Source organism: Notechis scutatus, chromosome 1 (assembly GCF_049901735.1).
Source record: "Notechis scutatus isolate UNSWTSFEM ecotype Mainland chromosome 1, rNotScu1.2, whole genome shotgun sequence".
NCBI lineage: Eukaryota > Metazoa > Chordata > Lepidosauria > Squamata > Elapidae > Notechis > Notechis scutatus.
Window position 1 is genome coordinate 262,292,726 of NC_142009.1, and position 27,513 is coordinate 262,320,238.

Here is a 27,513-nt window from a genome sequence, read left to right on the forward strand (position 1 = left end):
GGCTATCTATATTAGAAGCTTTAATGTACCCATATTTATTGCATCGAGGGCAGGTCATTAGATATGAGGACATGTTAGATGAGAAGGGTGATTTAAAAACAAGACAGGAGTTAAAAGATTTGGGATTTGAGATAGAATGGTGAGCCTATTTACAATTACAGTCAAAGTATAGTAAAGATATGAAAGAATGGGGTATTAGTAGACAGAAAACAGAATTAGATAAAATATTATTAGGAACGGATGAAAAATTGATTAAAAAAACTTACAAAGTATTATTAGAATGCAAACTGGAAGAGGAAAAGGTGAAAGAAATGATGTTGGCCTGGATGAAAGATTTTAGATATGGCATAAATTTGGATGATTGGCAAACTTTATGGGACAGGAATAGAAAAATAACCTTGGCAGCATCATATAAAGAAAACTTACACAAAATGTTTTATCGATGGCACATTCCACCATCAAAATTGGCAAGAATGTATCCAAAATTATCCCCTAAATATTGGAAATGGAACAAAGAATTTGGAACATACAACCACGTATGGTGGAAATTTAGAAAAAGCTCAAACATACTGGCTGAAAGTTAGAAATTGGTTAGAAGAGATGTGCAAAATTAAAATAGAATTTAGACCTGAAATTTTTCTATTGGGAATCAATGTGGGAAAATATAATAAAGAATATACTTAATAGTCCATGTCACCACTGCTGCAAAATTAGCCCTTGCCCCAAAGATGGAAAGGTAATGATATGCCAGATGAGATGGAAATAATTAGAAAAATTTGGACATGTGCTGAAATGGATAGAGTATCCCAAGAATTAAAATATAACTGAATCTGATTACTACAAAATTTGGGAGAGGTTTTATCACTGGTTTAAAAAAGAAAGGAGTAAATGTATCAATGATGATTAATATCTATGTATATATGTAAATTTGTACTTTTTGCTATATGTATTATATGAGGATGTAAGACAAATTGGTGTGTCAGGATGTATGCACCACGTTCATTGTTTTTAAATGTTTTTCTTTTTGTTGTTCATTAATAAAATTTATTTAAAAAATTGGTCTTTATTCTTTGGAGGCCCCAGGGCAGCAGTAAGACCAGCCCAAAGACAGAAGGTGATAAGAAATCAAAATGGGATGGTCACAAAGCAAGACAAACTTATGGCAGGTAGATCAAGGCAGTCATAAAATAGAATGGATCTATGATATATGAATGATGTATATTGTTTATAAAGGACATAGGAATGATCAACATTCAAACAATGAAAATGAACCCTTGACTAGAACTGCTGATTGAACTCAACAGTATGCATTGGGATATCATTGAACTTGATAGGACTTGGCATTTACTTTACACTGAAGATGGACAATGTGGTGGTATTGTTTTTCTCATCAATCAAAAGCTGAAAGACTCTGTAATATAATTTGAAAGTATGTCAGAGTAGCCCAATGCATCATTCAATTGAACAAACAATACAAGCTAACAATATTGTGATGCTAATATTGTTACAATAAGCTATATTAATGATGAGGTCAAAGATTTTTATGATGTGACCCGCCTTCAGGACAAAGATGCAAAATACTAATGAGTGACTGGCCTGTATGGAAGTGATGAATGAGATAATAGAGTTGAGAGACAAGTAGATTTTTCTGAAGGACAGGAACTTTACATTATGAACTCATTTTACAAGAAAAAAAGCTAGCAGAAAATGAATGTGGAAGAGACCATCTGGATACACAAGCAAAATTGATTACATTATGTCAAGTGATAAAACCATATTCTGCAATTGTTCTGCAATTGTAGTGTCATCAATTGTTTTAACTTTGGAAGTGAGCATAGAATGGTACAAGCTAAAGTGAACATAGGCTGTTGAAAAGAGCATACAAAAATGATAAAGACATCATGAAAGAAACAAAGAGTGATAAACTCCTAGAGAACAGTGATTTTGAGATTAATCTGTCAAATTGCTTTGCTCTATTGCTCTATTTGCTCTAGTGCAATATTAATGCAATATTGGGTTTTCAATTTAATTGTATAGAATGTGAAGGATGTGTGTTTGTGTTTTATTTTTATAGTTACAATGTACACTGAAGATGGCATTTAATTTTGTTGTACAAAGTGACTGACAATAAACTAAACTAAACTAAGATTTGGAAGAGATGAACAATATGAATTAAAAACAAACAATAGTCAAAAACATCCTTGAATCTGATAATCTATAACACCACTGGAAAAACACTTTGTACAGTCAAAAATCTCTGATGAATATTGATTTAATGAAAAAGTGATGGACAATGAAGAATACTGGAAATTTCACTAAGTACTGGAGTACATTGAACTTTGCAAGACCATAAGAAAATGTATTCAAGAAGAAACATGTCTGTTTAATATAGAGCTTGTGAAAAGGGAAATTGAAGAAAACAAAGGGATTAATAGATCAAAATGCAAACTTATAAATGCAAGAAAGAAAGTTTTTAATGATGATAAAATATGATTCATGGAAAAATGCTGAAGTGAAAGGGGCCAAGATAACTTAAAGAACTATCATCCAATAAGCCTTCTTTCAGTCATCTACAAGGTTTTCACAAAGATAATAGCAAAAAGAACATTGAAAACATTAAATGATTAATAGCCAAAGAAGTAAGCATGGTTCAGAAGTGGCTACAACACAATGGATCATACCCAGATCATTCAGCAAGTCATTGAAAGGCACAACAAGTACACCATGTCTCTGTGCTTGACTTTCATTGCCTATGAAAAAGGGTTTGACTCAGTATTCCATCAAGCAATAATTAAGGCATTGCTCAACCAAGGCATAGACACTGCTTATATAAACTTACTACAAATCAATATATGAAGAAACAAATGGCAACAACTTGCTTTAATGATCTTTAAGTGGAAATCAACATTGAACAAGGTATATGATAAGGTGATACAATATCACCTATTCTTTTCTCAGCCTGCTTTTCTCAGCCTGCATTTCACAAACTAGACTGGGCAAAAGATGGAATAAAAATCAATGGCATATATTTCAATCACTTAAGATTTGTAGATGATGTTGTTCTCTTTTTACAAGACTAGAGGAGCTACAAAGACACATGCACAAAGCAGGAAAACCCTTTGGCTTAACAATAAAAAAGAGCCACATTATGTTTACTAAATTCACAAAAGAAAAACTATATATCTGGAGAAGAACTAGATGTAGTAAACCACTATATATACCTTGGCCACTGGATCTCAGTGGAAGATGATACAACAAAGGAAATTGAACAGCATGTTAAAAGTTGGCAGGTATTTGGCAAGCTAAGCATAATTTTCAAGAACAACCTCCCTCTATGCCTGAAGAGAAGTTTTCTGTGTGTGTTATCTCCTGTAACATATGCCAGGGGGACATAGACACTAACTTCACAATCGATACAAAACTAAGAGTGGTGCAAAGAGCCATAGAAAGATACAAGCTCAGCATTACAAGACAAGATAGAAAGACCTGCACATTGATTAGAAAACCAACAAAATAATATGATATCATCGAGAGAGTAAAGAATTGAAATGGAAATGGGCTGGTCACATAGCCAGAAGAACTGATGGCAGGTGGACTAAGGCAGTCATAGAATGAATCCACTTGATAAAAAATGTCCACAAAAGAGACTTAAAACAAGATGAGTTGATGTCATCAGCAACTATTGCTGTCCCAAATGGCTAAAAAAACAGCTCAGGGCTATATTGGTTGGAAATATGCAGAAGAGGCTTTCATTCTGCAGTGGATACACAATGGCTAAAATGATGAAAATGACTCCTAATTTCTATCACTATCGCTCAAGGAATCTACTATATGCTGATGCATATGTACTAAAGCCCTTCATTAAACAATGGAACCTACAAATGATTGGAGAAAAACTGCTTGCTGGCAATTGTCTCCAATTCTCTCATTGTCTCCATATTCCAAAGAAATATCTCATGACACATTTGCCCAGCATATTGCTTGAAAAGTCTTGAAACAGCCATTGAGAACCAAATTGTTCCTTTAAGCATCTGATGTGAAATGTCTTAACTGATCTCCCAATATTCTAGATATCAGTGGTATTGATAAGCTACAAGTTGACCAGATAGTATTTTGGCCATGAAAAAAATACTGATCACCAAATACTGGTTCTTTAGCCTTGTATCACAAGCCATGTGCTGCATGGTAAAACTCAGATCAAGTATGTTGTGTGATATCAGCTAAGACTAGACCAGGATTGCCATGGAGGTCATGAACATCTTAGTCATTCCAGATCCTAAAGAGGAGTACGCTATCAGTCAGAAACAAGGCACCAGAAGATGGTAACTAAATCTTACTTAAAATATGTGTCCACTTAAATATTATTAATATCTGGATGTTTATTTTACAAAAATAAAAGAAAGTAAAATCCTTCCTTCCTTCCAATTAGATTGTTGGGGAGACGACGGGCAGCGAAGGAAGAAAAAAGTCGGAGGAGACGCCGCTGCCACTGCCGCTGCTACCGCCTCGCTCAGAAGAGAGAGGGAGGAAAGCTCCAACTGTGGCTTTTTCCCTCGGACTGATGAGTGAGAATCCGACTTTTCCCAGGAGCTACCCAGCCCAGAGAACGATCACCTTTGGAGCCGGTGAGAGCCCAGAGAACGATCATCTTTAGAGTTGGTGAGATTCATCCCATCCTTACAGGGCAGTAAGCACCGGGAGCTGTGAGTCTGTCTCCAGAAGTTTGCAGCCAGGGTGTGAAGCAGACTGCCTCCTCCCTGCCGCCCCTATTTCCCTCTTCCCTCTCTTCTCCCCACCAAATTGCTAATCCGGACTCCAGGAGTGATAGAAACAGAGGTATATTGAAGCTGTAAAAATATAAACTGTTTGAATTTACCAGTGCAAGACAGTGCCTCTTTCTCTTAAAAGCAACAAACTTTGAAAGTGTATTCAGTTAACTAGGAGGGGCCCAGAAATCTCATTCATCAAGGGAAAACAAAACAAAGAAGAATAGCTGGTTTTCCTCTGTTCTTAGAAGCGAAGCCCTTTCCTTCACTCGGTCAAAAACCCTTGGAACATTGTATTACAACTTCCTGTTTACAGAGCGATAAATCCCTCTCATCCAGCTGTTAGTAAAACAATTAACCCGTTCCTTGCAGACTCTTAATACTACCTCATTACCTCAAAACTTACAACTTTTCTACCTCATCACCTATATCAACGATTAGATAATCAATTTCTACAAAATATTTTATTAATGGTTTAATTGATTTATTGTTTTTAATTGATTAGTGTGATTAGAGTGTTTAGTGCAAATAGTGTGATTACTGACTAGTTTAAAAGATCAAAATTCATGTAATTTAATTGAATAGCAAAATCATTGATTTAGTGAATTTAAATCAACAGTGTGATTAATGATTAGTGTAATTAATTGATTAGTGATTAGAGTAATTAATTGATCAGGCTGATTGTTGCTCAGGAATATTATCTGACTTGAGAGATTACTGCAATTGATTGTTTGATGTAATATTGGCTATATAGATTACCCAAAATTGTTCCTTTAATTAATTCAATCAACGTACTATTTTTAACAACCCTACCATGCCAAAAAGAAAATCGTACGCCTATCCACAACCTTAAGAGAAGATAATCCCCACCAATGAACCACAAGACTCCTGCACATGCCTTAAATGCTACAAAAATCTAAAGGACAATGAAAACTCCATCAAATGTTCTCTGTGTAAAAAATACACTCATCATGACTGCTTGGGATTACCTGAGCAAATGATTCAATACCTAGAATCATCCAATGAGTTTCCATATTTCTGCAAATTATGCAGACCCAAACTGGATCTGTCTGTAAGAGTTGATACCATCGAAACCATTGAAACATCCACTACCATCGAAACCATTAAAACATCCCTCAACACCATAGTAGCATCCCTGGACGCCGTAAAAGAAAGAATATCCAACCTTGAAAAAAAAGACACAACGCAAAAACCTGAACATCCAATAGATACAAACCACATCTCTACCCAACAACCACAATCCAATCCAAAACCCAATCCACAAATAAACACAACCCAGACAAATATTGACATCCCAATCCTCATCAAAGAAGCCGTTGAGCGTGAACGGAAACGTCCAAACGCCATCTTATTTGGTCTAGAAGACATCAATGTCAATGATGACATCACAACTGTCCGAAACATCATCAGAGATTATCAAGCATCAACCATCTCCGCTGATGAAATACTTGACATTTCCCGCATCGACCAAGAGCTCAAAAATAGAGACGGCTCTGTGGCCCCACGCTTGTGCAGGGTCATTTGCAAAAATGAATCAAGCAAACGTAAATTCATTTATACTATAAACTCACTCGCCAAAACCAACACCAACCATAAGAACCTCCGTTGCCGCCCTGACCTAACCATACAGCAACGTGCCCGCTCCCGTGTACTCCGCATCGAACTCAAAAACCATCTAGACAATGGAGAGAAGGACCTGTACATTGACTACCATGCTGACTGTATCAAAAGTAAGCCACGCAACCCAATACTCAGCTTTTACCCTCAACCACAACCCTACCTCAACCGATCCACCATCACACAAGACTAGGCACGCACGCCCCCAACTACCTCAATTCCAACTACTGCCGGCCTCAAATGCAAACTACTCAATGCAAGAAGCCTCGTGAATAAAATACCTGAATTTCTCATCCTCCTAAATATGGCTAACTTCGACATTATATTTGTCTGTGAAACATGGCTCAATGCATCTCTCCCTGACTCCATTACCACAGTAAGAGACTATCATGTTTACCGATCAGATTGTGAAAATCGTCGAGGAGGTGGTGTTGCTATATTCTATAAAAAATCCTTACATCTAAAAAATATCCAAGTTACCCAGGAGCTTGCCCTTCCTGAAACCATCATCTGTGAACTATCCTTAAATATCACAATTCGATTCTTACTATGTTACAGAGCACCTGATTATGACATCGAACATGTAAACAAGCTAAATACATTACTAACATGGGCTGCATCCTGCCCATACCCTTTTATCCTTCTTGGTGATTTCAATCTACCTCATATTGACTGGACCCTAAATGACTGTACAACTGAAATCATACACACAACCTTCTATAATGCTATTACAAATCTGGGACTGGAACAACTAGTAACCAACAACACTAGACTAAACAACTGCCTTGATCTCATCTTCTGCAATAGTTTGAATTTAATTTACGGAATACAAACTAAAGAACCCTTTTCCAGTAGTGACCACAATATGATTGACTTTTGCCTCAACATACGTCCACACAAAAATCACCACTATGATGTAATCCCCAATTGTAACTTCAAAAAAGGCAACTATGATCTTATAGACAACGATCTCTCATCCCTTGACTGGCAATCTCTATTCACTGGATGCAATACTGTTGAAGACCATTACAACATATTTTTACTTGAAGTCAAAAGAGTCATCAAACTATATGTTCCAACAACAACTCCCAAAACAAAACAAAAAAGCAGATTACCCATATCAATAAGGAAACTTCAATCCAAAAAGAGATCACTCTGGCGGAAAAACAAATCTGGTCACGTTGCCAATTTCAAAAACCGATACAAAAATTTATGCCACCAGATAAAGACCGAATGCACCAATTATCACATTAAACAAGAGGAAAACCTTCTAAGCACCAATTCCACCGTGCTTTTTACAATTTTGTAAACAACAAACTAAAAGACTCAAGGTCCATCCCTCCCTTGATAGGACCTGATGGTAAAGACTGCAACGACGACACCATTAAATCCAACATCTTTAATACATTCTTCGGCTCAGTATTTGTAAACAGCAATGGATCATGCCCAGTATTTCCTAGCCGTACCACAGATAACAACAATGATCTAATACATATCGATTTTACAGAAGACAATGTTGAAAAATCACTACGCAATCTAAAACCATCTCTATCTATTGGACCGGATGGAATATGTGCCTACTTCTTAAGAAAGCTATCCACTGCCATAGCCAAACCTCTAAGCATAATCTTTGAAAAATCTTTCAGAACCAGCTCCTTGCCTAACCTATGGTCACAAGCCACAGTCATCCCCATCTTCAAAAAGGGAGACCCAAGCCTAGTTGAAAATTACAGGCCAATCTCCTTATGCTGCGTCACCTGTAAAGTCATGGAATCAATTATTAACCAATCCATTATCCTCCACTTAGAGACAAACAACCTACTCTCCAATAAACAATTTGGTTTCAGAAAAAAACTATCCTGTAATCTGCAACTCTTACACTGCAAAAACATATGGACGACACAACTCGACCAGGGCAAAGCAATAGACGCAATCTACATAGACTTCTGTAAAGCCTTTGATTTAGTGGTACACGACAAACTACTCCTAAAAATAAAATCCTATGGTATCTCTGGACAACTGAATAACTGGATAGAAGCATTCCTGTCAAACAGACAACAAATGGTCAAAATCGGGAGCGTCCTATCAAATCCAGTACCTGTCAATAGTGGTGTCCCCAGGGCAGTGTTCTAGGACCAACTCTCTTCATACTCTACATAAATGACCTCTGTGATCATATTAAGAGCAATTGCGTTCTTTTCGCTGATGATGTAAAGCTGTTCAATACCACAGACAATACTGCTACCCTTCAAAAAGATCTTGACTATGTATCTGAATGGTCAAACAAATGGCAACTTCAAATCTCAACAAATAAATGCTCTGTCTTACATATTGGCAAAAAAAATCAGAAAATAAAATACAAGCTGAATAGTCAAGAACTTGTTGATGACCCAAGCTCTGTAAAGGACCTTGGAATACTCATCTCTAATGATCTAAGTGCTAGAGCCCACTGCAACTACATAGCCAAAAAGGCATTAAGAGTTGTTAACCTAATCCTACGTAGCTTTTTCTCTGGTAATATCACACTACTAACCAGAGCATACAAAACATTTGCTAGACCAATACTCGAATACAGTTCATCAGTCTGGAACCCTCATTACGTATCTGATATTAGCACAATTGAGAAAGTCCAGAAATATTTCACAAGGAGAGTTCTCCACTCTTCTACTCGTTGTAGAATACCTTATGCCACCAGACTTGAAATTCTAGAACTAGAAAACCTTGAATTACGCCGTCTTCGGTCTGACTTAACCATGGTATATAAAATCATACATTGCAATGTCCTACCTGTCAATGAATACTTCAGCTTCAACCATAACAACACAAGAGCACACAATAGATACAAACTCAAAGTAAACCGCACCAAACTTGATTGCAGGAAATACGACTTCAGCAACAGAGTGGTCAACGTCTGGAATACTCTACCCGACTCTGTAGTCTCTTCCCCAAACCCCAAAAACTTTAACCTTAGACTGTCTACTATTGACCTCACCCCCTTCCTAAGAGGTATGTAGGGGTCGTGCATAAGCGCACCAACGTGCCTACCGTCCCTGTCCTATTGTTTCTCTTATTCTTTTATTTTTCTTATATGTACCCATTTCATGTATTCACAACTATGTATACGCTTATACTTATTATCTTGTAAACAATTGGCAAATCAAATAAATAAATAAAAATAAATAAATAGATAAATTTTGTTGACAGTGGGAAACTTTATTTAGATTTTATATGAAGAGAAATGAAGGTATGTCATCCAACTTTTCTTTCATCTGATTTCTTAAAGCTGTCAGTGTCTGAATATTTGAACCCTTTAGTATGATGCAAAATAATAAGACCCAAGTGACAGTGACTCAAGGGACTGAGTAGTTTAACAAAAAGTGACTCTAGTCCCTTGGCCTGTGCTGTGAGCCATGTGTTGAAGACTAATTTTCAAGCTCCATCTGTCTCTGCTACAGAGATCACCTTCTTGGGATTCTGGGGAAATTGTGCAGAAAAGCACAGACAGAAAAATAAAATTGGTTTCCCTGATATGTCATGCTTGGCAATATATTAGAAACATGCACATCTTATTTCATTACTCTTCCATTGATATTTCTGTCTTCTATTTAGAATGAGATGTTTTCGTATACAGACACACATTTGCACTGTTGCAGTAAATATATTTGGAAAAGCTGATTGAAGAGATAGTGCTTAGGACAAGAATCTCTTCATTCAACTAGAATTCTCATATTGGAGGCAATATTGTCCAAGAAAATGATGCAGCTGCTTTGGGAGTAATGCACACTTCAATTACAATGACCTCTCCAGATTCATGGACAGGTAAATCTGCTTAAGATCAAGGAGATAAAAGAAGAGGACAATTCACACCAGGATAATGCCCACTTCTAGATTAGGTCAGTGAGATTCAGAGAAGAAATTATGTAACGGAGAAAGAGGGAGAATGGAATACAGCCACAAACAATTAGCACTACTTTGGAAAGAAGTCCAGATTTGGAGAAATCATCTCAAGATTCAAAATAGATCTCAAGGCTTGAGGGCAATTACCTTTTGCTCATATTTTTTTAGAAACAACAACTGTTGCTTCTATGTATATTGGACAGAGTGCTCTCTTAATAGTTGAACTTTAAAGAAAAGGTTGCTTAAGCACTTATTTCCCTTTTTTTTCCTGAATCAAAAAAGGTAATCAAACTACATCGAGAGTTCTGCATCAAGTTTCAAAGATTAGTGAATTGAGTGTGTGAAGAGATAAACAACAGATAAGTAATATAGCAAGTCCTATGAAGATTGGTTGAAATAGCTATGTATTTTCAACCTAAAGAAGCAAAAAAAAAAAGTTTTAGTGGCAGTCATTAATTACCTAAAGTGATATTTAGACAAGATTATTGCTCCATAAAGGAGGTTTAACACCAGTCATAGATATTTAGAGAAGCAGATTGTCAGATCCATCTATCTGTCATTTCTTCAGTGGAAGAAGAAAAAAAAAGGTGGGGGAAGGTTGATAAAGAAATCCTTTCTTGATGTAACCTGAATATATTTAACCTTATATTGAATGTGTATAACCCACACATGATACAATGGAGGAAGAAAAGCCAGATGGCCAGAACCTCTCACCTCCGAGTGGCACAGCCAGGAGATGAAAAGATCATAAAAATTCCACAGTGAGATGTATCAGGGGAATCTCTGGAAAAAGTTCATTCTAAAAAGGGGGTGGGGGGAAATTAGGTATGTCCTGGGAAACTGTGAGAAAGATCGTTCCTACAGAAGGTGTGGGAGGGGAATTAACATACTGGCTTTTGTTTCTCTAAATACACATCGAGATAAGGGAAGGGGTTCTAAACTCCCTTATGTATCCCTGTATGCCTGAGGGACCTCAGACGCTGCTTTGAACTCCTACATGAATTGTCTCATCTCAATAAAGGATTCCTTTTGATACTGTTTGGTAATGATACGTTTGGTATAATTAAGAAAGGAACAACTGTTTTGGGAGGTGCTGTACTCTTTTATTAACCTTAATCAGTTATTCTCCACTTGCATTCAGCCATATATATTCTGTACTGAATTAGATGAAATTGAATATTATTGTGATTCAAAGTTATAATGTTTCATTCCCTTACATAGATAACTATATGACCTGCACCAAACCACAATATTGCTTTGTTAGAAGCATTTTCTTTTGACCTGCTATTCCCAGTTAGCAGCTACGAGTCAACACCCAGCTGTGATACCACACTAAGAAATAAATATGTTTCCATTGGCTGCCATAGTTAATCAGAAATCAGATGGTATTTTATTATAATTAATCCTGGATATGTTTCCATTGCCTTCAGTGCCATATCAAATATCTTTAGAATGTGCTTCCCCCAATAAAATGAAATCAGTTTGGATAGTTTAGTTTCAGTGAATTGTAATTGTTATTGTTGTTGCTGCTGCTGCTTGATCATTGTGGCTCTGCAACAACATACAGTAGAGATTTAAATAGAATTAAAAAAATTTAGGATAAGATAGTTAATGGAAAATGCTTTCAAGTATTTAAAGTTGCATGGAACTTGCTATATTAAAAGGCAAACTTAATTTGAGTTTTATAAAAAGAACTAAACAAGACTACTGGACCAGATATTCTTACTATACCAGGTTTCAGAACTGGAAATAAACATTCCTAAATATATTGAATTAAGAAAAAATTGGAAGTGTATCTGGGAAACATTCTTAATTTAAACCTGCAAAGTTTTGCTTGTACTCAATTCAAAAATGTTTTGAACTGATCTGCATTTTTTAAAAGCAGACATTGAATATAAATATGTTTGCCTTGAATTATATTTATTCAGTATGATTAAACACAAATGCACCTGTAAATTAATTGTTTTTTTGTTATCTCAGCATAAATGTAGAAATGAGCTGAAGTGCCAAAAAGCCAGCAACTTGTTATTAATATATCATATTAATAATTAATATAATATATTAATAAAGACATTATTCTTAATTGATGTTTTATTAAAGTAAAAATGCAAAGGTTTATTGTATTTTTGTCATCTACTTATTTTTCATAATGCTAGCTTTTGATAATACAATCAATATTGTCCCAGTATGGTCAGAAAAATGGATATCATTGGAATTTTCTGTCAGACTTTGACTACGCACCTTCCAGATTTTCCTTAGATAGGTGAGAGATGCACTAGAGCAAATTTAACAAGTATACAAAGAGTTGCCTTCTTGACATAGGTAAAAGTCAACTTGATCTTGCCTGCAGCTCATTTACTTGTATGGGATGCTATTGTGTACTTTTCCTTTTATCTACCTTGTAAAGCATGATATAATTATGATGAGCAATTGAATCCAGTACATTCACATCTTTGTTGGACCTGCGTAAAGAGAATGTATTTCTTCTCTCACTAATATGTTGAAGGATGGTCCCAATTACTTCTGTAAAGCTAAGAGAATATTTTCTATTACTTATATGAAATGCTCAGTTTATAAAAAATACATTTGCACATTAGATTTCCTTATAAAATAATGAATAAAATAGAATAGAACAACTTTTTTGTCACTTTGAATGTACACTAATCGGCAGGGGTGGGATACTACAGGTTCTCACCTATTCTCTAGAACTGGTTGTTAACATTACAAGCAGTTCGGAGAACCAGTTGTTAGAAGAAATTACTGGCCTAATCCTGTAAGAAAGGCAGGAAGGAAACATTCTGGTGTTGCTTACAGAAACTGCCTCTCTGTTAACCCTTATTACATTCTTGGCAGAACAAGACTTCCTGTCTCTGGAAAGTCTCTGGAGTTTTTTTCCCCTCCTTTGCTGGTACTTTGCTTGTGTGGAGTGACTATTCAAAGTTACAATGGCACTGAAAAAAGTGACTTATGATCATTTTTCACACTTATGACTGTTGCAATATCCTCACAGTCATGAGAGGCCAGGCAAGGAGATGCATGCCTCAATGTGAATGATATTGAGTTGGCCATGCCAAGCCAATAGCATGACCACCAAGCCATGTCCACCCAGTCACATGATCACCAAGCCATGCCCACCAATTAAGCCATACCCACAGAACCAGTTGTTTAAAAAATTGAATCCCACCTCTGCTAATCAGCATACATTAAAATGATTTTTTGGTGCATACAGGTCTCAAAGGGAGAGGTACATAAAATAGTAACTCCTTAGAGGTTATCTAGTAACCAGACAGAAAGGTTGATATTAAAGCTATTCTTTTTTTAACTGACCAAATGATTTGTGTTGTTAGAAGATTGTAGCAGCCAAGGCTGAAGCCTTAATAAGTAGAAAATATGGTTGAACAAAACATTATACAGTGTTTTTTCAGAACTGAAAGGAGAAAAATGCATGTCTTTACTGCACACCTCATAGTTTAGGAAGAGTAGGTTGATTTTAATTAAAATAAATAGAAGTTTATTTTTAAAAAAAGTTAAAGAAAGCAAAGAGAATTTTTTGTGAATAGAACTTTAGAATTCTGCCTGATAAACACACATGATTTTCATCTGCATAATTATTTAAATTATAAAATATCCTGTCTTTTTTTGGTCAAATGAAGATATCAAATGAAATAGAGCCTAGAAAATGACATCAAAGAACATCAATGATGTACAACCATGAAACTTACAAGTAACAAGTTCCTATGCTTTATTACAGCTACTGTACTGAATTTAGTGTGATAAAGTGTACATTTTAATTGGACACTTTTAAGCCAGTTTTAAGCCTGACCAAGTGTGAAAGAAATCCTATATATTGTTCTCCTTCTAAAGTATCTTATTTTTTCCATATTATTTTATGCAATATAGATCTTTATCACCTTTCTTTGAATTTTTCATAGCCATTGTCACCTACAGTGCAGCAAATCTCTTTATTCCTACCAGCCTTCTTAATGAATTACAGTGAAACTGACTAGGTGCACATATAGAAAAGATGAGCAATTTCAGTAAATTCTTTCTGCTCTGCACCCAGTGAGAAAACATACATATTGTTAGTAATATTGTTAAACTAATATAAAAGTTAATGAGATATATAATAAATACTTTCTCCAAATCTAATATTTCAGTAGAGATAAGAAATAGGCACTTTCAGTGGAGAAGTATTTGTGTAGCAGACTGGCATGTCCCTCCTCCCTTTTTTTTTAAAGACACAAAACATATGCATAAACAATTTTTTTTTAGATACAAAACACAACTCGATCAGGGCAAAGCAATAATCACAATCTACATAGACTTCTGTAAAGCCTTTGATTCAGTGGTACACAGCAAACTACTACTAAAACTAAAATCTTTTTTTTTTTAAACAAGTTTTATTTTCAAGACAAACAGTACATAAATACACATAAACACAAAACATAAAAGCATAAAAAAATCTCTTTTCTGAAAGTTGCTTAGTCCCAGATTAAAACTCTTGGTACAGACACAAGTTCAGTTTCATATTCATTTTATATACCATTTCATATCTTATTAACATTTTCAATTTTCTATATAACTTCTCCTCTCCTTTAAATTTTCTCTTTTTTTTTCCTCCTCTCAATTCATATCCTAATATTTATTATTCTTTGTCTGTTCTATTCCAGCCAATCATTTATTTTTCTTCTTTAAAAAAAAGAAGAAATACTTCTCCTGTACACTATATGGAGTATGATGCCTTTATATTTTCCCCTTATATTTATAGTACTTAATATAAAATACATAACATACATTGGGATTCTGTCTGGTACATTCTAAAATTATACTATATTATCAAAAATAATACAAATCTATTCATTAGTATTGATATTCATTCATATCTTAGACGTTTAACTCATTACTTTTCAATTAAATCACATGCTTTTATGAGAGCCCTATTTTCCATAATTATCCCCCCCCCACATCACATATTATAGCTCAATATTTCGTTGAAATGTTCCTCCTTCTTCTATTTCAAATCTCATTTCACAAAAGATTTTGCTAGTATACCATGTTCTAATCATTAATTTTAACAATCATTTATATCTTAAACATTTTATCCATTTCAATTGAATATCATGCCTTTGTGGGAACACTTATGCTTTCCACGATTATTACCCCCCACATCACAATCTTGAATCATATTTCATTACAGTACTCTCTTTTTCTTAACAAAAATTTCACTTATTTATGTTAGATATTTTATCACATTTTAAGCTACATATTATTTCTAATTTTCTATAATTACTTCTAAATACAGATATAAAAATGCAATCTTATGTACCTTTCTAGAATCCCATTAACAATAAGATCTATCCATTATCTCTGAAAAACTTTTGCTTCTTAATATCTTGCTCCCCACCATTAGAGCTTCTCATCCCTTCCTTTCTCCCTTGCTTCTTCTTCTCCTTGTCCTCTTTAACCCCTTGTCTCTCCACCTCCCTTTTATTCTGCTTTCCCCCTTTCTGTTGTTTCTTAACATAATGTCCCTTTTTCACCTTATTCTTCTCTTTTTGGGCTGTTTTTTCAGATCTTAAAGACCTCTTTTCCTTTTTCTCTTGCTTTTTCCCGTCTCCAATCAAAGTCCCTTTTTCATCAAAGATGGCTTCTTCTTCTTCTTTGTCCCCATCATCCTCATTCTGCTTCGCATAAATATAAGCCGCCATTTCTAAGTATTGAAAAATAGTGCCAAGTCCATCTTCCCCTCCTTGTTTTTCTCTTTCATATTTTTGATATATAAGTTCCAATCCATCCACAGATGATGCCATTGTGTAGAGAAAAAGTTTTTCCAAACAACCACCCAGATGATTTAATCAGAAATAATTTCCAAAGGTTCCAAAATCACCAAACAATCCAAACAGACTGTTTCTTTTAAATACCTTCTTCTTCTTCACTTTTTCTTTCTGAGGTTAAAGTAATCACAAATCCTTTTCAAATATATTTTTTGGAAGTTTTTAAACTCTGCAATTCTAGGCAATCTTCTCCTTATTTTCAAATTTTGCTCTGATTTTTTTTTTCACTCTCCCTTCCCACTCACAGCCAAAAATATTTTTTTTTCCCGCTGTCACTTTAGGAAGGAGAGTAGAACAAAGAAAAAAAAACTTTCCCCTTTAGGGTATTCGCCTTTAGGGTATTTGTGGCTCTCACAAGGAACAATATATCCTTAACAGCTTTCAAGGTTCCAAATCACTTTCTCCCATCTTGTCCCGGTTAAAAGCACCTTTCACTTTCTCCAGCTTTCTCCCTCCTACACTTGCTTACCCGGCTGCAGCTTTCTTCGTGGCAGCCATTACTGACCGCCGTTCCTCTGCCTCGGAAAAAGGGAGTTTAGCCAGCTGGGGAGGGGGTTTGCGGCACCCCCAAACCCCTTGCCAGATCCCCCCTATCTTCAGCTGCCTCTACGGGGCAGCTATATCCCCCAGATCCCAGATCATGGATCGGGGGAACCTTGGCAGCGAACGCAGCAGGGATCGCGCGGTCGCAAATCCCTGCCACCGCCGAAGGCTAGCAAACCGGAAAACCTAAAACTAAAATCTTATGGTATCTCTGGATACCTACATAACTGGATAGAAGCATTCCTGTCAAACAAACAAATGGTCAAAATTGGGAGCGTCCTATCAAGTTCTGTACCTGTCAACAGTGGTGTCCCCCAAGGCAGTGTTTTAGGACCAACTCTCTTCATACTCTCCATAAATGACCTATGTGATCATATTAAGAGCAACTGTGTTCTCTTTGCTGATGATGTAAATCTATTCAACACCACAGACAATACTACTACCCTCCAAAAAGACCTTGACTATGTATCAGAATGGTCAATCAAATGGCAACTTCAAATCTCAACAAATAAATGCTCTGTCTTACATATTGGCAAAAAAATCAGAAAATAAAATACAAGCTAAATAGTCAAGACCTTGTTGATGATTCAAGCTCTGTCAAGGACCTTGGAGTATTCATCTCTAATGATCTAAGTTCTAGAACCCACTATAACTACATAGCCAAAAAGGCGTTAAGAGTTGTTAACCTAATCTTACGTAGCTTTTTCTCTGATAATATTACACTAATAACTAGAGCATACAAAACATTTGCTAGACCAATACTCAAACACAGCTCATCAGTCTGGAACCCATATCATGTATCCGATATTAACACAATTTAGAAAGTCCAGAAATATTTCACAAGAAAAGTTCTCCACTCCTCTACTCATTGCAGAATACCTTATGCCACCAGACTTGAAACTCTAGACCTAGAAAATTAGAACTACGCCACCTCTGGTCCGATCTAAATATAGTATATAAAATCATACATTGCAATGTCCTACCTGCAAATGAATACTTCAGCTTTAATCATATTAATACAAGAGCACACAATAGATACAAACTCAAGGTTAATTGTACCAAACTTGATTGCAGAAAATACAACTTCAGCAACAGAGTGGTCAATGTTTGGAATACTCTACCTGACTCTGTGGTTTCTTCCCCAAACCCCAAAAACATGAAAGGAATACATGTCAAGGAAATAACCAGGGGATAAATATAGCAGTAGCACATGAAAATTTATTTACCCAGTAGGTAATTGTGTGTGTGTGTGTGTGTGTGTAGACTTTAGACAAAATTGATATGTCTTTCCATGTTTGCTGTATTAGAAGAGAAAGATAGAAAAGAAATTAACAGAGAGAGAGAGAGAGAGAGAAGAGGAAAGAAGAAGATAAAGGGGAGGGGGAAGAAACTATCTTTGGAATGGAGAATGGGTGGTTTCAACCCTATCTGCCAATTGGAATGTAGGCAGAAAAATAGAGAAAACATTTTTAATACATTTCAAAGCTATATCCCTGCCACTTTTACTTGAGATTGAAGAACAGATTAGGGTTAGGGCTTGTTGGTATATTTGTCCATCAAACTGAAAGTAGGCAATGAGGCAGAGGTTGATAAGGTCCATGATTCTGGGTGTTTTGATCTTAATGTATTTGCCTTGCTTGGTTGTGTTGTTTAGTACTGTTGTAATGGATTCTTTCATTAGTTCTGGGTCTATGGGTGTAAAAAATGCTGTAACATTGTACAAAATCATAATCTCATCTTCTATTATTAGGTCTTACCCAGAAGACTTCGTGGCTAATGTGTAGGAATTAAGGCATGCAGCTTGACTGTTTTTAACTTCTGTATCAGCATAAAAAGAAGATATGCAATTACAGCAATAACAACAGTCCTACTCAATCATTGTTGACAATCTTTCTAATAGTATGTTATTTATTTGGCTATTTTACATATCTCTGTACCATCAGTAAGTGCTTGTACAGCCCTCTCAAGATGGGCTAGACTGAAAAAAAAATAGAAACAAAAATAAGATTAATCTTCACAAATCCATACCATCTGTGTTGTAGATATGTGGCATCTGAAATTGCAATTGCTACTTAATTCTAGCATCTAAAAGTGACAATGTAAATGACTGAGTAACATCCCAAATATAATTTGCATGTCATTCAGATGAAATATTCATCGGAATGAACCATTAAAAGTTTGGTTACAATCAGAGAACATTTACAGTACAAGGGGCAGGCAGTCATTTGCCATTTGACAGGCAGGACATATTTCTTTCTCATGCTTTTCTGCTTCACTTGCCTTAAGGAATCAGAACATGATATTGTGGACAATTCTGTGAGTCACTCATATGAAAAAGAGTTATACAAATAAGGGAATTCATATGAAAGCTTTCTCAAGATTCTATACTAAAGATGTTATTTTGTTGTCTGTATTCACTCAAACTTGAATTTCTAACATGTAAAAAGTATAAATCACTCTATATGGGAATGCAAATCTGTTAGATCTGAGGTGGATCGGGTCGAGTGAGACGCGAGACCATTCTGTGATTTCAGCTCTTTATTTGCAATAAGAACAGTCTGAAGAATACAAGCCGCGGCAGCCCTTCATATAGGGCTGGCTCGCGGCTCAACGGCCAATGGCAGCGCTTTGAATCTCCCGCGATCGGCACAGCCAATCGCGGTAGCTTCTTAGCGTTCCAATCACGGCCGGGGTGTCGACCAATCAGGTCGTTGTCCGTCTGGACCAATCGGTTTCGAGGGTTTGGAGTATACTAATACAGCACACCCCTCCCCTCTTGGTTTCGTCTGTCGGTGCGTCGTGACGTAGTCGCGCAGGTAGGCGGGTCTCCGTACCTGTCTAGTTGACTTGCGCAGATCAGTTCTTGTTTGGTTGTCGACCGGTTCGGAGGCCTTCTCTGTTGCTCTGGTTCCCAGGGATGGAACCGCCTGGAAGGTCGGGCTGGGCCTTTCTTGGTAGCTCCCTCCCGGTCTACCCGGGCTGGTTGAGCTGCCGTCTTGGCTGTTCCTGCGGGAGCTTTCCGGGCTGGTTGTGCTGGCCCGGCTGCTCCTTCCTGGTGACGTTCCTGGGGTTGCTTGTTCGGTGGGACCCTCGTTTGCTGGTGAGTAGGACTGGTTTATTTGTGGGTTTTTTGTTCCGGGTGGGGTTTGTTCGGCTTGCGCTAGGGGATTCCCTTTTTCTTTAACGCTTTCCATTTCCCCCCCCTCTAGTTTCTTGGTCGGTTGTATGGTTGTTAGCTATCCTGGACCTTAGCTGGTTAATGTGCCGTTTCCAGTGTTTCCCGTCGGTTGTTTCTAGCCGGTATGATATGGGCCCGGTTATTTGGGTGATCGTTGCTGGTATCCATAGCGGTTCCCCCGACAGGTTTTTTGCGTATACGGCATCCCCTATGTTAAATTGTCTGTGTTTGCTGGAGGAGCCCGGGGGTTTGTCGGGGGTGTATGTGGGGTGCATTCTATCTAGCGTTGATCGTAGTTTCCTGCCCATCATTAGTTCTGCCGGGCTCCTGTTTGTGGTGGCACTTGACGTGATGTGTTGGATGAAGAGCAGTTTATTGATTTTGTCCTGTATATTGGTTGTTTCTATTTTCTGAATGGCCTTTTTTGTGTATTGTACCATGCGATCCGCTCGTCCGTTCGCCGGCGGGTTTGCCGGCGCGGTTAGTGCATGGCGTATGCCCAGGCCTGCTAGAAATTGTTCAAACGCTAGTGCGGTGAACTGGGGCCCGTTGTCCGACACTATTATGTCCGGCAGGCCGTGTGTGGCAAAGAGTTTGCCCAGTTTTCTTATTACTGCCTCTGTCGTGGTTGATTTCATGGTGCTTACCTCCAACCAGTTGGAGTAAGCATCCACTGTGATGAGATACATATGCCCTTTGGTTGGCCCCGCGAAGTCTATGTGAATCCGAGACCACGGTCCTCTTGGTGTTTCCCATTCATGTATTGGGACGGCGGGAGGACTGGGTCTGGACTCTTGGCATTGATTGCATTTGGCTACCCAGGTTTCAATCTGTTTGTCCATGCCTGGCCACCATACATAGCTTCTGGCCAGGCTTTTCATCTTGACCATCCCTGGGTGCCCCTCATGCAGCATTCCCAATACCCTTTCTTGTAATGCCTCTGGGATTACCACTCTGTCCCCCCAAAGTATACAGCCCCTTTCGGTAAAAAGTTCGGTTTGTCTGTTTCTGAAGAGTCTGAATAATTCGTCCTTGTCCCCTTCCGGCCATCCTTTTCCAACCCAGCTTAGGACTCGCGCCAGCCGCTTGTCTTTATTTGTTTCTCTGGCAATGTCTGGCGCGGTCACTAGTGGGTTGGGCATTGTCTCTATTTGGAATACCTCCGTCATGGGAGCCGGGTCGTCTTCGAGGTCGGGCAAGGGTGAACGGCTCAGGGCGTCTGCGTGGGTGATGTCCTTCCCGGGTCGGTGAATCAGCTGGTAGTTGTATGCTGACAGGAACTCAGACCACCTTGTCATTCTTGGTGATAGAATGTTCGGTGTGGCCTTATTTCCTGCCAGGTTCCCTAGCAACGGCTTGTGGTCTGTAATGATTGTAAAAGTCCTACCGTAAAGGTATTTGTGGAATTTCTTGACGCCGGCGACGACTGCTAGGGCCTCCTTGTCGAGCTGGCTGTAGTTCCGCTCCGGTTTTGAAAGTGTCCTTGATGAGAAGGCGATGGGTGCTTCCCTCCTGTCTGGTAGCTGGTGGCTGAGGATGGCGCCGATTCCAAAAGGCGATGTGTCGCACGTTACCGTTAATGGCAGAGTCTCGCTGTACTGGATTAGTACCGCGTCAGATGTTAGCAGTTTGTTTGTGTTGTTGAAAGCGCTCTCCTCCTGTGCTCCCCAGGTCCAGGTGGCTGTTTTATCTAACAGCCTATGCAACGATTCCGCCACGGTTGCCTTTTGGGGTAGGAAGACATTGTAAAAGTTTAACAGTCCCAAGAAAGCCTGCAGTTCCGTTTTGCTTTTGGGTCGTGGCGCTTCCCTTATGGCTCTCAGTTTCTTTTCTGTGGGGTGGATGCCATGTTTGTCTAGGAGGTACCCTAGGAACTCGACCCTTTCAGCCCTTAGCTGGCACTTCCCTTTTTTGACTTTGAGTCCCGAGTCTCTGAATTTCTTCAGTACCTCCCTCAACCGGGTTTCTAGTTGCTTTTTGTTTTTCGCGGCCACCAAGACGTCGTCAAAGTAGGGCACCACCCCTCTATGCCCTGGAGGAGTCTTTCCATGAGGCTTTGGAAGACCCCGGGTGCCACGCTGACTCCGAACTGGAGCCGGTTGCAACAAAAAGCCCCCAGGTGCGTTACGATGGTCTGGGCTTCGGCGGTTGCGGCGTCGACCGGCAGTTGCTGATAGGCTTGTGCCAGGTCGAGCTTTGCGAAGACCCGGCCTCCCCCCAGTGAGTGCAGAAGGTGTTGCACAACTGGGACGGGGTATGCGCTTTGTTGGAGCGCGTGGTTGAGGGTGGCCTTATAGTCCCCACAAATTCTCACGGACCCATCTGGCTTGATGGGAATGACTATTGGGGTCTCCCACCTGGCATGGTCGATTGGTTCCAGTACCCCTTGTGCGATGAGCTTATCTAGCTGCTCATCGATTTTGGGCTTGAGGGCAAATGGCACCCGTCTGGGCTTAAGGCGGATCGGTGCGATGGTCGGGTCAATATTGAAAGATATAGGGGACCCCCGGTACTTGCCTAGGCTGTCATCGAAAACTTCCCGGAAGTCCTCCACGAGCGCTGCTTCCCAGTCCGACGCTGCGGTGTGGTGGATTCTGGTTACTTCAATGCCTAGCGGCGCGAACCACTGTAGTCCCAATAGGCTCGGCCGATCCCGGTCGACGATGGTCAGGGGTAGTACTTCTGTGTGGTTCTTGAATGTGACTTTAAAATGGCCTCTGCCAACTACAGGGATGCGGTTTCCCTGGTAGTCTTTGAGGGTTAGTGCTTGATCTTCTAATTCCTTTCGGCGGATTGAGGGGACCAGGCGCTTGATAGTGTGCCATGAGACCATGGAGAGGGAGGACCCAGAGTCCACCTCCATGTCGCATGGCTGGTCTTCTATTCCCACCGTGACGTATACTTTCCTGGCGTCTCTTGTTGAGGAATGGCCGACGATGACAGTCTGGTGCGTTTCCTCCCTTTGCCTTGCTTTGTTGAGCCGCCTGTTCTGACCTTCTTGGCTCCAACGGCTCTCCGACTGTCAGTCTCTGTGGCTGTTGGGGGTGTTCTCTTGTCTGTGCGGGCTGCCATCTCGACGCCGCGGGCTGTAGCGTCTTCTATTTCTGCACACTTTGGCGATGTGTCCTCGTTTATCGCACTGCCGGCAAACGGCATCTAAGAACCGGCAGTCCGATCGGGGGTGATTGCCTCTGCAGCCGGCGCACTGGAACCTTGACTTTCAACCTTGGTTTTCCCTTCGCCCTCGGGCCGCTTGCAACCGGTGGATCTCCTCTTCCTCGTCCTCGGTTCCCGAGAAGGAGTCTATGTCACCATGGTGTGTGGTTGCATCCCGGGGGTGCTCTCGGGTCGCTTTTCGGTGTTTGGTGCCGTCTCGCTGGTCGCTGCTCGGGGCGTGATGCTCGATTGTCGCATCCGAGCCGCCGATTTCTTGGCTGCTTCTGCCACGGATATGTCGGTGAGGGTGTCGGCGAGGGAGATGTCGCCCTTTGCCATGATGCGGCTCTGGAGGATAGGGTCTCGGAGCCCCAGGACGACGCGGTCTCGCAGGGCCTCATCCAGGTCGGCGAACTCGCATAGGCCGCCCAAATCTCGTAGGGCCGCTATGAAGTCGCCAAGCCCTTCGCCATTGCGCTGGTCCCGCCTGTAGAATTCGTGCCGACGGATGAGGATGGGCACGACGGGGGCGTAGTGGCTTCTCAGTAGGGGCTCGAGTTCGCTCCATTCCATGGTTTTAACATCCTCGGGCTTGGCCAAGGCTTTGGCCATCTTAAATACGGTCGGTCCGCAGTGTGCGAGGAAGACGGCCCGCTTCTTGTGACCGTTGGCATCTTTAAGATTGCTACACTCGAGGAATATCTGGAACGTATCGGTATAGGATTCCCAGTCCTCGGTAGCGGGATTGAAGGGCGTGGGTGGCGAGTTGACGCCGGCCATGCTGCTTGCTGCTGTATGCCGCTCTGCCACGTGCTGGGTGGTCTCTTTGTCTCACAATCCCACCTTCGTCACCAGTATATGCAATAAGAACAGTCTGAAGAATACAAGCCACGGCAGCCCTTCATATAGGGCTGGCTCGCGGCTCGACGGCCAATGGCAGCGCTTTGAATCTCCCGCGATCAGCACAGCCAATCGCGGTAGCTTCTTAGCGCTCCAATCACGGCCAGGGTGTCGACCAATCAGGTCGTTGTCCGTCGGGACCAATCGGTTTCGAGGGTTTGGAGTATGCTAATACAGCACAAAATCCACTATAGATGTCCTTAGAAACAGCCTCCAGAGATTATGTAGATACTAATACATCTTAATTTTTTTGCCCATTGCCTAAAATTGAAAGTTGGACAAATTGATCAATCATGGAATAAGAAGAGAAATTCTCTCCCACCACCAAATGCACACACAGAAATTAGAGATGAAGATTTGTTATCATATAAGGACTAGAAATATAAATTAATATTTCAACTAGATTAACAGAACACAATAAAATATAAATGTCAAAAAGAACTATGTTTAAATATCATCATCTAGGCCAGGGCTGTCAAATTCCTGGCCCATCGGCCAGATGCGTCATGTGCTGGTCACACCCACACCTGGTTTAGCAAAGGGGGAAAATGTCCTGATACGTCATGTTATGCTACTATAACGATGTGAGTTTGACACTCCTGATTTAGGATATATATATCCTATATATAGGAGCCCCCATGGGATCACCACTGTCACCTGTCATTGCTAACCTGTTCATGGAAGAATTCGAATCCAGAGCCCTGGCCAATGCCATCCTCAAACCCAAACTATGGTTAAGATACATCGATGACACATTCGTGATTTGGCCCCATGGACAAGAAAACCTAAACAATTTCCTAACACACCTAAACAGCGCACACCCCAAAATCAAGTTCACCATGGAAACAGAAACAAACAAACAACTACCATTCCTAGATGTACTAATCTACAAAAAAACACTAGGCACACTATGGCACACTAGGACACACCATATACCAGAAGAAAACACACACCAACCGCTACCTCAACGCCCAATCCCACCACCACCCAGCACAGATAAACTCCGTGGCTAAAACACTAATTACCAGAACCAAACGCCTGGCAGACAAGACACACATTAAGGCTGAACTATGCACCCTGACTAAAGTACTGACAGCCAACGGCTTCCACAAAAGCAAAATCACCAGCTTGATCCACAAAAACACACTGAAACATAATAGAGACCCAGAAGATGAACAGACCTATGGAACAGCTGTCCTGCCCTACATAAGAGGTACTACAGACAAAATTAGTAAGGTACTACACAGACATCACATCAGGACTGCCTTCAAAACAGACAGAAAAATAGCAGCCATCCTTAGCAACCCCAAAGATAAAATTGACCTGGAAAACCAAGGCATATACGAAGTCCCCTGTGCATCATGCCCGGCCACATACATTGGACAGACCAATAGAAGAATAAGTACCCGCCTGGATGAACACAAAAATGCAGTCAAAAAGCTGGAACACACTTCCTCACTAGTCCAACACATGGAAGCTACAGGTCATAGCATCAACTTCAATGGCACCAAAACCCTGGCCACTATGGAAAACCCTAGCCACAGAGTCATCAGAGAAGCCATAGAGATTGAAAAAAGACCAGAAAGCATGAACAGAAGAGATGATTCCACCAGGCTGTCAATCATTTGGAAGCCTGCACTCACAAACAAAAAAATCTCCACACCACAAGCCAGGCAAACACCTGGGCACAAACAGATCCCCCCTGATACCTCCAGCTCAAACACACCCCAACCAGGCACCCAGATGAAACCCAGCTTCCTAACTAATGATAGCCGTCCATTTACCCGAAGCCAAGCTGCACTAAAGGCCTCCATTAAAGTAACACAATGCTGCCAGCCAATCAAGATACAAAAAGAGCCAAAAAACAGACAGAAGATATCAGAGACACCTATCAAGCAGAACACAGCAAACTCCGAGACCAATAAACACAGACCAAGACTCCCAACCAATCAGGATGAAGAAAAAACCATTCTGGCACAGCAATAGGCTGCCCCAAATTTAAATCTGAAACCACTGTAAAAGTCTGACCCACAGATGGACACAATACAGAAGCCTGATGATGGCAGATGAGATTCTGCTGAAACGTTGCTACAACTTTAAAAGAACTACAATGACGTGGGAGAATACCCGAACCAAGCCGAACACCATACATGTAAGTACCATGAAAACTTAAGAAAACATATAATATATATATATATATATATATATATATATATATATATATATATGTATGTATGTATGTATGTATGTATGTATGTATGTATGTATGTATGTATGTATGTATGCATGCATGCATGTATATGTATGTATATGTATATATATATATATATATATGTGTGTGTGTGTGTGTGTGTATGTGTATGTATGTGTATGTATGTATGTGTGTGTGTATGTATGTATGTATGTATGTATGTATATGTATATATGTATATATGTATATGTATATGTATATATATATATATATATATATATATATATACTCAGATACTGGATCTGTATATGCCCTCAGCTTACAGCAGTTATGACATGATCTACAGTTTAACGTGGGACCCTTCAGCCACACTGATACCATGCCTCATTTATACAGAAAGTCATGGCAGATGCCATGTGAGGTGTGAATCCTATTCAGGATTACCATTGCTGATATGGTATAAAGCCTGGCACCTATTCTGTGGGCAATCAGTGACCCATTTGGCTTTCCAAAGATGAAGAATAAATGCACAATTCTTGCAATGGAAAATATAAATAGTAGATTCCCTGAGGGAACTCTATTGTAGCACTCTATTTTCACTAATGTCTTTTAACTTGTTCTTACATGACAGAGGTTTTCATTGAAGCAACAAAGATTAATGGTAATAACAAATTGTTGAGGGTACATAGTGTTTTTGCAGTGCAGAAGTGATTCCTGGCCTGAGAATTTTTAGAATTCTTGAGTGGTGACATAATAGAAGGGATAAGGGAAATAAGGAAAGCGGCACATGGAGAAAAGGTACACTTTTCTTTCCTACTTGGCTGTAGGATTTATTAGTATGTGATAATAAAGTCTGTCTCCTGTCATCTATATCGTCACTGGGAACAAAACATATTGAAGTGGATGAATGAAAGGTTGACATAATGAGGCTTACCTCTTAATATCAATATATAATATCATGTCTTGGAGACTCCACAGTTTATTGATTGATTTAGCCATCAGCTTTATGCACTAACAATGAAAGCATTACAATGTTTCAGAAAGCCCCAAATATGTATAAGCATCATTTTAAAAAAAACCTCAGCAACAAGTATATGTATCTGCAACCCTACCTTCAAATCACAAAACCCTTGGTCTTCCGGTTTGAGTTCCTTCGGCAACAGACAGAAATCCGTGATTGTGTGCAGTTTTGGTCTGGGCTCACCACTGGAGCACCCCGAGCTGGCTGGTTTCGGGGCTAAGCCACCCCGTAGAGGTGGTGAACAGGGGGGAGACTGCCAGCAGGGTTGAGGAGAGCCGCATCTCTCCCCCTCAGCTGGCCATTACTCCCTTTCTCAAAGGCGGTTGCAGCGGTGGTCAGAAATGGCCACCTCAAAGAAGAACTCGACCGGAAAAGAATGTGCAGGAGAA